General features: G+C 35.4%; 1 protein-coding gene across 4 annotated transcripts in view; it reads right to left on the bottom strand.

Moving 5' to 3' along the window:
* The window catches only part of CEP85L (centrosomal protein 85 like), a 180,268-nt gene that overhangs the window by 132,094 nt on the left and 33,339 nt on the right, over nucleotides 1-14,835 (bottom strand). The window lies entirely within an intron of this gene.

Raw genomic sequence — 14,835 nt, 5'->3', positions numbered from 1 at the left:
ACAATCTGGTGGTCTTGCAGACACACAGATCCTCATGTCACAGATCTATTTCCTACCAACCTGGATTTGACACCTCATGAATTAGTGGTATAAAAGGTCATACCACTAATGTTAAATTAGTACCTCAACTTCTTGTTAAATATATTTTTAAAAAAACTCACACTCTTATCTAGCATTATTTGAAATTCCAAAATACTAGAGCTAAAAGCAAATCACTCAGTCGCAATTTAAGAATATCGTTCTGTCCTAGAGTCCCATTCATGCTGAGATTCTGATGTAATCTTCTCCTCTATTTTGATATTTTCGGTTCTGCCGTTCTTGAAAGACAGTTAGTTATTCAGTAAATGCTTACTAAGTAAATGAACCTCTAGAAGCTATGGGTTGGAAAGAAAAAAGGAACTTCTATTTATGTAACGGTCATTTATAACTGGATAGCTGTAATTCATAGAGCATTTATATTGTATTCAGTTACTCTATACTCACATGCAGATTTTAAGTTTTTAAAGAATTAGAATAAAAAAGAATGCAGGTTATTTTTCAGATAATTCTCAGAATACTTTGAGGATTTAGCAGTGGCCAAAGAACATCACTTAGAGCACGACTTCAAACCAAACAATAATAGAAGGCAGAGAATAGGGTGGGGAGAGAGGGTCTGACTAGACAGTACTACTCAGTTTAAGGTTTGATAACTTATTTCACTGATGTACTGTACTTAAAGTAACATACCAGAATTTAATAAAAATGATTCCATGTACTTTATTCTATATCCATTAAATTAAATTTACACTTAGCATATAGAGGTACATCTATTCAATCAGGATCGTCTTTGCACAAAGAGAAATAATTACTAAGGTAAATAAGAACTCAAAGTTTACTATCACAAGTCAAATATCTGAACTGTGTAACATAAGCATAATGTTATTATTTGCAAAGAACAGCCAAACTTTAGAAGCCTATAACAAGAAAGGCTCTTTCCTCCTAAAACACTCAATTTCCAACCAAACTTCATATATGACAGAGCAGTGCAATCATACTCTTTAAACCACTCACCTTCACATGGGTACCTACTGGCCTCACAGCAAACTATGCTCTGAGACTCCAAGGGAAATGTTCCTTCTTCCCTCCTAATTAAGTCTGAGGGCCTACACCTCAGACCTGAAGAGGGGATTTCCACCAGGAATTAGTGACATTATTCCTTTTCTCCATTTCCCAACTCAGCAACATAACTCCAGAATTTTAGGAATTCTCCAATCTAAAATCTTACATAACCCAACCTTTTATAGCCCCAACATACTCACCTTAACTAATTTTCTCTTTGTCAAAGGAACTAGAGCAATCCCACTGCAGTGAATCTCTTATCACTTACTGTCAAAATGATAAAGGGGTGTGCTCTTGGTTCTCCCAGACTGATAGTAGAATATAGTTTATCATAGACATAATGCTATCAATATAAATTTCTATTACATTAAATATTAAGTTGTCTTACAGGAATTATTTTGAGAGGCCAATATCCTTTCTGCTGGGAAATATAAAACATACACACTCACTCAAAATCTTTGAAAGTGAACCTTTTACAAATTATACACTCTCAAAACCAGTATGTCCAATATATCCAGAAGAAACATAATATAAGATACCCTTGTAATTTTAAGTTTTATAGTAACTGCATCTGAAAAATAATAATGAAAAGGTTATATTAACTTTAATAATGCCTTTATGTAACTCACCAGATCCAAAATATTATCATGTGTCATATAATCAGAATTAAAAACTATTAAGCTATTTTACATTTTTTACACAAAGTATTCAAAACCCGCAGTGCATTTTACATCTCGATTTGGATTAGGCACACAGTCCAAGCACTTAATAAGCCACATGTCACCAATGGCTACCATACTAGGAAATACTATTATTTTCCATAAATACTTCAAATACCTCCAAAAAAAATATTGACAGTAAATTACAAAAGTTGTAACTATGTATACTGATACCAAGTATAACAATAAAATTAAATTAGAGTTAAATCAAAGTTTTTGTTAATTAAAAAAAAGTTTTTGTTAATAACACCATGTAGTATGTAAATCATGTAGGCATTTCATTTGTATATTGAGGTTTTTACAATAGTCAGTCTTTTAAGAACTCAAACGCATTTACACATTTCACCAAAAAATTGTCACAACAGACCAAAATAATATAGCACTTCAAGCCACAGCACTGAAAAAGCAAGAAGGAATGTATATCCTCCTCCAAGACAAGTAGTAACAGTAATAGAGTTAAAGGCAGCTAATAAAATATTCTGTAGATACACTCTAAAATTCAAATTATACTTGGTAACACTCATCCAAATTTCATGTACATTATCTAGAAATTAATATTTAGAAATTAACATGGTAATTCTCAGCTGGGGTTTGTAGAACAAAGGAGATGAATATACTTTGGGTCATTCTATAATGTATGGGATTTCAAACAGATCTGATTTTATAAATGATAAAAAATAAATTCTTTATAGATCTATGGTCAGTGAATGATAAAAAGATTTCTATAATACAAGGCCAAAGTAAATAAAGTACAACCACATGACACTTACATGAAATAAATTAACACACAGCATGCTTTAAAGCTGACATTTTATTATAAATCCCAAACTATTACCTATGTTCTACTTTAAGACTATTTTCAATATTCAGTAATCCTCTACAATGGTTATTTTCCTGATCTCTTCATATGCCAAGAAGTAAACCCAACAGTGAAAAATAAGACTGTAAGTTAGAAGACTCAGGGTACTTACCAAAGAACAAAGAAGGGAAAGAGCAAAAGAACAACTCCCATGAAGTAGATATCACAAGAACTTCAGAAAAACAAATTCAGAAGGAAAACATAAACTAAATGGAATCCAGTACTACATAAGCAAATACACCACGCTTTCTAACTTAATAGTACATGCCTGCTAAGGGCTCCTGGGTGCCTCAGATGCTTCTGCTCAGGTCATGATCTCAGGGGCCCAGGATCGAGCCCCATGTTGGGCTCCCTGCTCAGCAAGGAGTCTGCTTCTCCCTCTCCCTTTCCCCCTGCTTGTGCTCTCTGTCTCTCTCAAATGAATAAATATTTTTTTTTCTGAGATTTTATTTATTTATTTGACAGAGAGAAATCACAAGTAGTCGGAGAGGCAGGCAGAGAGAGAGAGAGAGGGAAACAGGCTCCCTGCTGAGCAGAGAGCCGGATGCGGGACTCGATCCCAGGACCCTGAGATCATGACCTGAGCCGAAGGCAGCGGCTTAACCCACTGAGCCACCCAGGCGCCCTCAAATGAATAAATAAAAACAAAATCTTAAAAAAAAAAAAAAAAACAGAGAGAGAGAGAATATATGCCTGCTAAATATGCCTGCTTTAAAAATTCTGCCTAAAACTATTTCCTATATTCAGGTAAGATTTTTAAATAGCTGACTTTTTTTTAAACACTTCACTTTATGTCTCCAGGCAGTCAATAATAAGCACAATCAAGATCATTCATCACAACAGCACCACCCAAACCATAATTCTGATTCATTTTCCACAAAAGTCCCAAATTTCTGATACTGTCAGTCTTCCTGAGTCCTACTCCTCCATCTTACTTTCATCCACCATTCATTACACTCCTTCCTTATCCTTTCCTAGAACTCTCACCCTATTTGCTCTATGCCTCATCCATATATAGTAGCCTCCAAATTAACACTACCAATTGTGATCATGCCTTAAACTCAATGGATTCCTTGGACATTAGGGTATTCTGTATAGATCTATGTTATATATACCATTAAATCACTCATTACTTCCAGTGTTACTAAAAAACTAACAGGTAAAGAGTTGGGAGTTCAACTTGGAGGTAATGGCAAAAAATAATGAAAGTCCAAAAAGAATAACATCTTCACATCAGCCCAATTTAAGGAGACAGTGGAAATCATGCTCTTCATCCCTAAAAGATTAAAGGAACCTGAATTTAACACCTGGTGAATAATTTGGTGAGAAAAGACAGTGATCTCTACTACTGTTAACAAATAAATTAGTTTCAAACTGACTCAAAGAATAGGGAGAAAGGTTGTTTTCTAAACAGCAATAGAAAAGATAATTATATAATAATATACAGCAAGATCAAAGAGTTTCTGGAGATTATGAAAAAGATACGATTACCAGTAATATTCCCATTGAGATATTTTCAGTTTTTCAGCCAGTCATCATGAAAAGGTTAGCATTCTCAGCCTTGATATTGAGTAGCCTAGTCTGGGAAGGATTGGCAGGGGCGGTGGGGGCAATAGAGGAAGATTATTTCTGAGCTCTCCTTGGCCAAACTGAGGAAGAAAAATTCCCAGCTGGATCCAGGTTAATACCATAATAGTCTATAGAGGTTAAAGTAACCATTAAAAAAAAAAAAAAATTACTGAGTTTCCAAGCCAAAGCCTCAAAAAAGCTATAATCTCTGGATCTCAAGTAAATTTTTGAGAAGTCATAACAGAACCAAAGTTAAGAAAGAGTACGATTTGCTTAAAGCAAAAAGCTTTACAATAACACTAAGAAAATCCCAGGGCTTCTCCTCTGCAACTTTTAAATCCTTTATCTGTTATCCTTTCTATACATCATTCTCTCCTCAAAAAAAGTTAATTTTTAAAGTTCATTGATGAGAATAGCTAGTAACATTTTTCTAAACCCTAAAAGCAGTACTTCTATTTTATATTAAACTAAACAGTTCAAATTACTCTCCAGCACTTATTTCATGCCTTCTATTTTACCGAAAATTCTAGAATAAGAGTGTTGGGGAATGAGTTGTCCCCCCACACAAAGATACAATAAAATCGTAACCCCCAGAACCTGATAATGTGGCCTCATTTGGAAACAGGATCTGTATAGATGTGATCAAGTCAAGATAAGATCCTGCTGAACTCGGGGGGGGTCCTAAAATCCAATGACATTTGTCCTTAGAGCAGAGAGGTCTGAAGACACAGAGGAGAGCCAAAGAAAGCCACGCAAAGGAGGTAGAGATGAGAGCTACGACGCTAACAAACCAAGGAATGACAAACTGCTGGTAACCACCAGGATCTAAAAGAGGCATAAAAGGACAATTCATTCCTAGAGTGTTTGAAAGGATCATGGCTCTGCCAACACCTTGACTTTGGACTTGTAGTCTCCAAAATCATTAGAAAATCTACTTCTGTTGTTTTAAGCCACCTAGTTTGTGGTAATTTGCTATGGAAGAACTAAAAAATTCACACACGGAAGTTGGGTTAATGGTTCTGAACCTGTTTCACCTGTGTACTGGGGGTTGAAAAAATAAATAAATGGATTGGGGTGCCCCTGGGTGCTCAGTCAGTTAAGTGTCTGACTTGATTTCAGTTCGGGTCATGATCTCGGAGTTCTGGGATTGAGCCCCACATCAGGCTCTCTGAAGCAGGGAGCCTGCTTCCCCCTCTCTCTCTGCCTGCCTCTCTGCCTACTTGTGATCTCTCTATCTCTCTGTCAAATAAATAAATAAATAAATAAAATCTTTAAAAAATTACATTCATCTTTATGCTTTTTTAAATGTGCACTTACTACTTTTTTAAAATTGGGAAGAAGGAAATACATAGAATTGTTGACACTAGGTAGTTTTATAACCTTTTTTTTTTTCAGTTCTTTTTCTCTCCTCTTTTTTCATTTGTATCTATTTCACAGAATTTCTGGTTAAAGATCATTGCCCGAGTGCACAAAGTTATATTCTCTCCCTTTAAAGATCCAATGAAATGACAGAACAGTAATACAATAGGAAGTCATGGCAACAAACAATATAGGACCGTCATAAAAAAGACTGCAACAAAATTTCAGAAGCTGGAAAATAAAGCATTAATTATTGAAGCAGGTCAGAAGAATACATGGCATAAAATACAAGTCTGGAAATGTAGCACAGGGAGTTCACCTGTCTGGGAGAACATCGAAGAGACTCTAACCTCAGAAATATCAGGTACAAAAGCAGGCTAAAAACAAGAACCTTAACTGAAAATCCATATATGCACTGTCTCATTGAACAAAACCGAATATCCAGTAAATACCAGTTTCTATTCCATGATAGAAAAAATAAACAAACCCAAAATAAAGCAAGGGTGTGGGTACAACACTGTGAGGGTGGCAACAGAAGCATCACTGTTTTAGATAAGCCAGGCTTGTCAACTTCCTAAGAAAGAGACATATGAAGAAAGAGAAACAAAAAAAGAGAAAGTAAGAAAGGAGAACAAGAATCATTTTTAAAGCTAAGACTGCACTAAGCAATTTAAAAGTCATGTTGTTACATCTTCATAATACATAAAAAAGAATTATCTCCAAATTACAGATGAAAAAACTGAGGCTGAAGGAAATGAGAAATTATTCAAGGTTGCACACATAATTAAGTGGTAACAGGTTTAAACACAGCATGAACTCTTAGCCATCATATTAGTAAGAGCAGTCATTTCATTTCTGGGGAATTAACTTGTTCGTTTATACAATGGTCTAATTAATTATATTTTTCTCTAAAGACCCATCCAATACTAACACCATGACTATTACCAAAAGAAAATAACTCTACTTATCATTTATAGCCTAAGAAGATATTCCATCAGTATGATGAAAGTTTGGAAAAAAGTATCTATAATAGTACATTTTCTTTAGTACTTCAGGAATATCACCAGCCTCCCACTGAAGGACTCTGAAATAAACTTCAATCGTAGTACACATAGAACACTACACTAAAATGCTACTTCAGGGGTGCCTGGCTGGCTCAGTGGGTTAAAGCCTCTGCCTTCGGCTCAGGTCATGATCCCAGGGTCCTGGGATCGAGCCCCGCATCGGGCTCTCTGCTCAGCAGGGAGCCTGCTTCCTCCTTTCTCTCTGCCTGCCTCTCAGCCTACTTGTAATCTCTGCCTGTCAAATAAATAAATAAAATCTTTTAAAAAAATAAATAAAATAAAATAAAATGCTACTTCAGATCAATCAAGTAAAAAACCTCCATTATTCAACTATCAATATACCCTTGTCAAGTTTATTTCAAGGGATAAAGATATGAGTAATACTTAAACAAACTTATAATAAAATCAATAATTCTAAGAGTATTCATTTACAAACTAAATAAGGCTGTGAAAACAGGATATAAAATCTTTATTTAAGAAAGGTTAAAAAAGAATGTTAAAGAGGGCACCTGGGTGGTTCAGTGGGTTAAGCCTCTGCCTTCGGCTCAGGTCATGATCTCAAGGTTCTGGGATCGAGTCCCACATCGGGCTCTCTGCTCAGTGGAGAGCCTGCTTTCTCCTCTCTCTCTCTCTCCGCCTGCCTCTCTGCCTACTTGTGATCTCTCTCTGTCGAATGAATAAATAAAATCTTAAAAAAAAAAAAGAATGTTAAACAAAGCACTATAAACCTAAATTATTTTCATCTTTCAATTTAACAAGAGAATACTTCTTTTACAACTATTATTTTTTACAATGCACATTCCTATCTGCCCCTTCACTACCCTTGTATATATTTCCTTCCTTTCTTTGGTGTGTTTAAATAATCAACTGACATTAGATGCTAGACCGTAATGAAATCAACATTCAATGCAACTGCTAGCAAAGTTATAACAAACAGTATTAGTTAAGATTTTTTGTTAATGTCGATAAGAAACATTAATGAGAAGATGGAAAAGACAGTCTTCCCTATATTTCCCACTAAATACAACTAAAAGCCCTAGACATTATATATAAAACAAGCAAATGACTGAAAGTTGGAGAAAAGAAGGCAGACCAGCTAAGAACCTCAGGATCCAAGGAACACAATACTGTGGTGAATTCCTTGGGTTTTCTTTTTGCCTCTCTGCTTTGGAGCTAAAATAAACCAGTCACCCCAAAGAACCAAATGGTACACCCCAAAAAAGTCTCAGGAAAGCCAGTTCTCCCTACATAATGGACCAGGAAAGAGGAAGCTAATAAGAAGTTCTCAAGAAAGTAAGCACTCTTTTCCAGCCAAATACCATAGAAAAAACCACAGCTCTACCCACACCAACACAAGTCAAGTGGGGAGCCTAGACGTCCAACCTTGCCAAGCTATAACAAAATACTTCAAAGAGCTCTACCAGAAGGCCAAGCAAGGAAACACAACTTTCATCTCTATCTGGCACTATGGATATTCTCTATGCACAGATACATTCTTAGGTTATATCAGAGAGGCCTAACAGAGTGTCTGGACACTCACCATCCCCCAGCAGTAATGAGGCCAGCCACAAAATGGTGTCAATGGTGATGATATGAAAAACCTGGACTTGTACCCCACCCAGAAGTAACAAGGCACTCCCTTCCAAACTCCTCACGTATGAACAGAAGACAACTGGGGAACCTAGACTTCTAACTACATCTAGCAATAAGGAGGTAGTACCTCTCCCCGCTTCACATGCCAGAGCAGTATCTTACCAAGATGGCAAATAAAAAAGGTTTAAACATATAGTTAATAATATGTTTACTATATGTTTATAATCATTTTATATTACATTTACTCATATGTAAATAGCTTATATTTACAAAACGTGACAAAACATAAACATAACATTTGTTATGCAGGAAATAATTTAAATCTAGACTCTCATAAGTGTACAAAATACTCCAAAATTTAAATTCAAAATCACTTGTCATACAAAGAATTAGTAAGTTCCCAAAATGAATGGGAAAAAAAAAACCAATAGATGCCAACACCAAGATGAGAGAATTGTTAGAATTCTCTGGCAAAGGGGAGCCTGGGTGGTTCAGTCAGTTGAGCAACCGTCTTCAGCTCAGGTCATGATCCTGGAGCCCCAGGATTGAGTCCCATGTCAGGCTCCCTGCTCGGTGGGGGAGTCTGCTTCACCCTCTGACCCTCCCCCATCTCGTTCTCTCTCTCTCTCAAATAAATAAATAAAAATCTTTAAAGAGAAAAAAAAAAGAATTCTCTAGCAAGGATTTTAAAGGAATCATCATAAAATTGCTTTGATGAACAATACAGGCATGCCTGAAACGACAAAAGAGAGCACCAGCAAGGAAATAAAAGACAAAACAAACATTTTAGAACTGAGAAATACAATAAGATAAATAGCTCAGTAGGAGGGCTCAACATTAGAACAGAGCAGACCCCCCCCCAAAAAAAAATCAGTGACCTGAAAGACAAAAACAATAAAAATTACCCAGTCTACACAACAAACAATAGACAAAGGAGGGGGAGGAGGTAAAAAGGAAGAGAGCATCAGAAACCTGTAGGACAATAACAAAAGATTTATGACTTGTGCCATCCTGGAAGTGAGGAGTTAAAGGCTCAAGTACTCAAACAAAATAATGTTTGGAAACTTCTCAGATTTGGCAGGATGTTCAGTTTCAAGAGGCTATATGAATCCCAAAAAGGAAAAATCCAAAGAAATCCACCCAAAGACCCATGATACTTAATTTCTAAAAACTGAACACAATGAAAAAAAAAATCTTCAGAATAGCCAAAGAAAAATGACAAGAGATTTGTCATCAGAAACCATGGAGGTCAAAAAGAAGTGGCACAATACTTTCAATTACTGGGCGGGGGGCGGGGGGGGGGAATCTGTCAAACTAGAAATGAATACCCAATAAAATTATCCTTCTGTAAACAAGGGAAAATCAAGATATTCTCAGTTGAAAAGAAACAGATAATTTGTCACAAGTAGATGTGAAAGATTAAAAAAATGGCTAAACCAAAATAAAATAATAAATGGAACTTTGAAACATGAAGAAAGAAAGAACACAGAAAGCAAAGATAGGCTGTGTCTCATCTTGTTTCCTAAATTAAAGTCTGGTAGTTGGAGTAAAAATTATAACACCATCTGATATATTTATAAATATATACAGAGACAATATTTGAAACAATTTTTAAAGTAGGGGATGGTAAAGGATTTTATACGCTACTCAAACTGTTAAAATTGGTTATTCATATTACATATGTACATATATACCTAGACCAACCACTAGAAGAGCTATACAAAGGGATACACTTAAAAATACTATAGATAAATCCAAGTAGAACTCTAAAAACATTCTACTAACCCACAGGAAAGCAGGAAAATGAAAACAGAAAGAAGACAAATAGTGAACTTAAGTATCAGTAAATCAACAATCACATTAAGGGTAAATGGTCTAAATATATCAAGCAAAAGACAGAGATTAGCAGAGTGAATTAAAAATCACAATCCAACTGTGTGTTGTTACAAGCAACCTACTTCATATATAATGATACAGACAGGTTGAAAAGTAAAAAGAATGGGAAACATTTACCATTTAAACACTAATCAAAGGAAAGCCAGAGTACTATACAAATAGCAGGTAAAGTGGACTTCAGCACAAGAAAATAACCAGAGACAGAGAAGATATTATATAATAATAAAAGGGCCAATCCACCAAGAATATACATCAATCCTAAACGTGTATGCACCAAGCATTAGAACTATAATAAATATAACAAAAATTTCAAGAACCAAAAAGAAATACACAAATCCACAATTATAGTTGAGATTCTAAAAGACTGCTCTTAACAACTGACTAAACAACTAGATAGAAAACCATCAAAGATATACAAAAAGTCAAAAACACCATCAACCAACAGGATCTAATCAACCCAACAACAGCAAAATATATATTGTTTTCAAGTGCCCACAACACATATACTGTATAAACCACAGACTAAGACCTAAAGGAACCTCAAAAAATTTATAATTGAAATCATAGTGTTCTGACCACAACAGAATCACTGAAATTAATAATTTAATTTGAAATTAGTAATTTTCAAATACTTGAAATTAGTAACAGAAAGATAGCATAAAAATGCGAAAACTTTGAAACTAAACAACATACTACTAAAACCCTGAGGTCAAGAAGAAAGTCTCAAGGTAAATTAAGAAAACAACTAAATGACAACATAAAATATCAAAATTTGTAGGACACAGTCAAAACCATGCTTGGAAAAATTTATAGCACCAAATGCATCCACCTAAAAAGAGTAAAAGTTTCAAAACCACTAATCAAAACCTTAAAAACTGAGAAAAAAAAAAACTGAGAAAAACAGCAAAATAAATCCAAAGCAAAAACAAGTAAATAATAAAGAGCAGAAATAACTGTAACTTAAAAGAGAAAAAAGAAAATGAAATAAAGAATTGATCCTTTGAAAAGGTCAATAAAATTGACAAACTTACTAAAACTAAAAAATAAAAAAGGAAATGTGACACAAATTACCAGTACCAGAAATGGAATAGAAGGTGGTATCACTACAGAGGCTACAGACATCAAGAGATAATAGGGAAATGCTATGAACAACTCTACACACATTAATTTGACAACTTAGACAAAATGGGCCACTTCTGGGTGGGGGGACTACAACAATTCATCCAATTTAAGAGGCATAATTTGAGGGGCGCCTGGGTGGCTCTGTGTGCTAAGCCTCTGCCTTCGGCTCAGGTCATGATCTCAGGGTCCTGGGATCGAGCCCCGCATCAGGCTCTCTGCTCAGCAGGGAGCCTGCCTCCTACTCTCTCTCTGCCTGCTTGTGATCTCTCTCACTATGTCATATAAATAAATAAAATCTTTAAAAAAAAAAAAAGGCATAATTTGAATAACCCTATAATTATTAAGGAGAATAAATTCAGGACTTTAAAACTATAAAAAAAGAAATCTCTAGACCCAGAGGGTCTCAGTAAAGAATTCTACCAAACATCTAAAGAATCAATGTCACTCTATACAGTCTCTTCCAGAAAAAAGGAGAGAATACTCCCCAATTCATTTTATAAAGCTAGTATCATCCAGACATCAAAACAGGACAAGGCAGTCCCCCTAAAAAGAAAATTATGGAACAATACTCCTTTATGGATACACAGAAAAATTCCTTAACAAAATATTAATAGAATTTAGCAATACATAAACATAATTCTACCTTATGACCAAGTGGAGTTCCAGGGATGGAAAACCAACTCAATTTTCAAAAAATCAAGCTATGGAAATCTGCCACCACCATATCAACAAGCTAATGAAGAACATCACTTATCAAATGATACAGAAAAAACATTTGCAAAATCCAATACCCATTCATCATTTAAAAAAACCAAAAAAACCCCCAGCAAAGTACGACTAGAGGGAAATTTCCTCAAATTGATAAATGATATCTACAAAAAACCTACAGCTAACAACGATCATACAACTACTTAACAGTGGAAGACTAAGCACTTTATCTGTAAGATAAAAATGTCTACTTCTACTACTCATCTTCAACGCTATTCTGGATGGTCTGGTTACTGTGATGATAAGTGAAGAAGAGGAAATAAAAGACATAGATTAGAAAGGAAAAACATCTTATTTATGATGACATGACTGTCTATAAAGTCCCAAGACATCTACCAAAAAATCTCCTACAACTAAAGAGGTTCAACGATGTCACAAGATAAACATAAAAAAATTTATTTATTTCTATATAGTAACAACATATTGACACCAAAACGGGAAATACAATGCCATCTACAATCACTCCAAAAAAAAGAAAAAAGAAAAAAATGAAATACTCAGGTTTAATTCTAACAAAACAGATACAATACTGGTGAGTAAAATTGAAATTTAAGTAAATGGAGACCTATATCATGTTAATGGACTAGAAAACTCAAGAGAGTAAACATGTCAATTCTCCCCAACCTGATAAACGGATAATACAATTCCTATATAATTCCCAGCAAGATTTTTTTGTAGCTATAGATAAATTAAAACTTATACAGAAAAGCAAAGGAAGGGCGCCTTGGTGGCTCAGTGGGTTAAACCCTCTGCCTTTGGCTACGGTCATGATCCCAGGAGCCTGGGATCGAGTCCCGCATCGGGCTCTCTGCTCAGCAGGGAGCCTGCTTCCTCCTCTCTCTCTCTCTCTCTCTGCCTGCCTCTCTGCCTGCTTGTGATCTCTGTCTGTCAAATAATTAAAATCTTAAAAAAAAAAGAAAAGAAAAGAAATGAGAATAGTTAAAACAGTTTTGAAAAAGAAAAATGGGAATAATTATTCTACCCATTTTTGAGACTTATTAGGCAAAGAAAATGAATTCCAATCTTAGTCTCACACTGTGCAAAAAGGATTAAAGTCAGCATGTCAGGGTTTTCAACATCCCGCATATTACAAAAAAGGTTTGGCCCTTATCTTTGGCTCCTAAGAGGTAACCTCTAAACCCTTGGAATACCCTGCCTAATAAGACTGTCTTTGTTTACCTGGGGACCTTGAGTTAGTTCATATAGTCTACACTAATAATGTGATTTATGATGGGTGCTTTGAAACGTGTTACAAGCTTGAGTTCTCAAAGGCTAGTGACTAATGTCATCCACACAAGGAGTCAATCATGCCAACATAACCAACCCACAATAAAAATCCTGGACACCAAGGCTTAAGTAACTTTTCCTGGTTAGCAACATTTACGTGCTCTCACAAATCACTGCGGGGAAAATGAAACACGGTCTACACAACTCCACTGGGAGAGGACAAATGGTTGGGCCTAGTGTTTCCTAGACCCTGCCCTTTGCTTCTTTTTCTATTGCTGATTTAACTCTGTATCCTTCAGCTGTAATAAACCATAATCATTAGCATGACAGCTTCTCTGAGTTCTGGAATTCTTTCCAGCAAATCACTGAGCTGAAAAGTGATCTTGGGAACACCAAAACACACTTGTTTTATAATAAATTAACTAAAAACTGGATCACAGAATTAAATAGTAAACAAAAAAATGATAAAACTTCAAGGCAAAAAGAGAGAAAAATCTTCAAGATCTGGGACTATGCAGGGTTCATAGACTTGACCCCAAAAGCACAATCCTTATATACAGTTCTAAAATTATAACTATTCATCAAACTATTCATTTTAAAACTTTTGTTCTGCAAAAGACACTGTTAGAGGATGAAATGACAAGCTACAAAATGGAAGAATATATTTGCAAACCATATAGCGAACAAAGGATTAATGTCTAAAATACAGAAAGAACTCTAAAAGCTCAACAGTAAAAAAAAATAATAATCTGATTAAAACAGAGGCAAAAGGCATGAAGAAACATTTCACTGAAGAGGACAGATGGAAAGTAAACATATGAAGAAACAGTCAATATTATTAATCTTTAAGGAAATGAAAATTGAAACCACAATGAAGTATCACTACACTCCCATCAGAAAGGTTAGAATTAAAAACCACCGGTGTGGGGCGCCTGGGTGGCTCAGTGGGTTAAGCCACTGCCTTCAGCTCAGGTCGTGATCTCAGGGTCCGGGATCGAGCCCCGCATCGGGCTCTCTGCTCAGCAGGGAGCCTGCTTCCTCCTCTCTCTCTCTCTCTCTGCCTGCCTCTCTGCCTGTGTGTGCTCTCTCTCTGTCAAATAAATAAATAAAATCTTTAAAAAAAAAAAAAAAAGCCACCAGTGCTAACAAGAATGAAGAAAAAACCGGATCACTCACAATAACCCATTTCCATTGCTGACGGAAATGAAATAATCACTCTGAGAAACAGTATGACAATTTCCTTAAAAACTAAACATTCAAATGCCATACAACCAGCAACTGTGTTCCTGGACATGGATGGTTAGAGCAGCTCTATTTCCAATAGTCAAAGCTGAAACAACGCACATGGCTTTCAGTGGGAAAATGCTTAACCAAAATGTAGTTTACCTAACACCACCACTGCTGAATACTACTTAGCAATAAGAGAAAACTATTTATATATGCAACGATTTGGATGAATTGTCAAAGAAAAAAGCCAATATTATAGGGTTACATACTATATGATTCCATTTTTACAGCATTCTTGAAATGACGAAATTATAAAAATGGGAGACTAGATGTA

Source organism: Mustela putorius, unplaced genomic scaffold (assembly GCF_011764305.1).
Source record: "Mustela putorius furo isolate JIRA1106 unplaced genomic scaffold, ASM1176430v1.1 tig00003983_pilon_pilon_pilon, whole genome shotgun sequence".
Classification (NCBI taxonomy): domain Eukaryota; kingdom Metazoa; phylum Chordata; class Mammalia; order Carnivora; family Mustelidae; genus Mustela; species Mustela putorius.
Note: the sequence above shows the minus strand (reverse complement) of the source record. Positions and strands in the feature narration are given on the sequence as shown.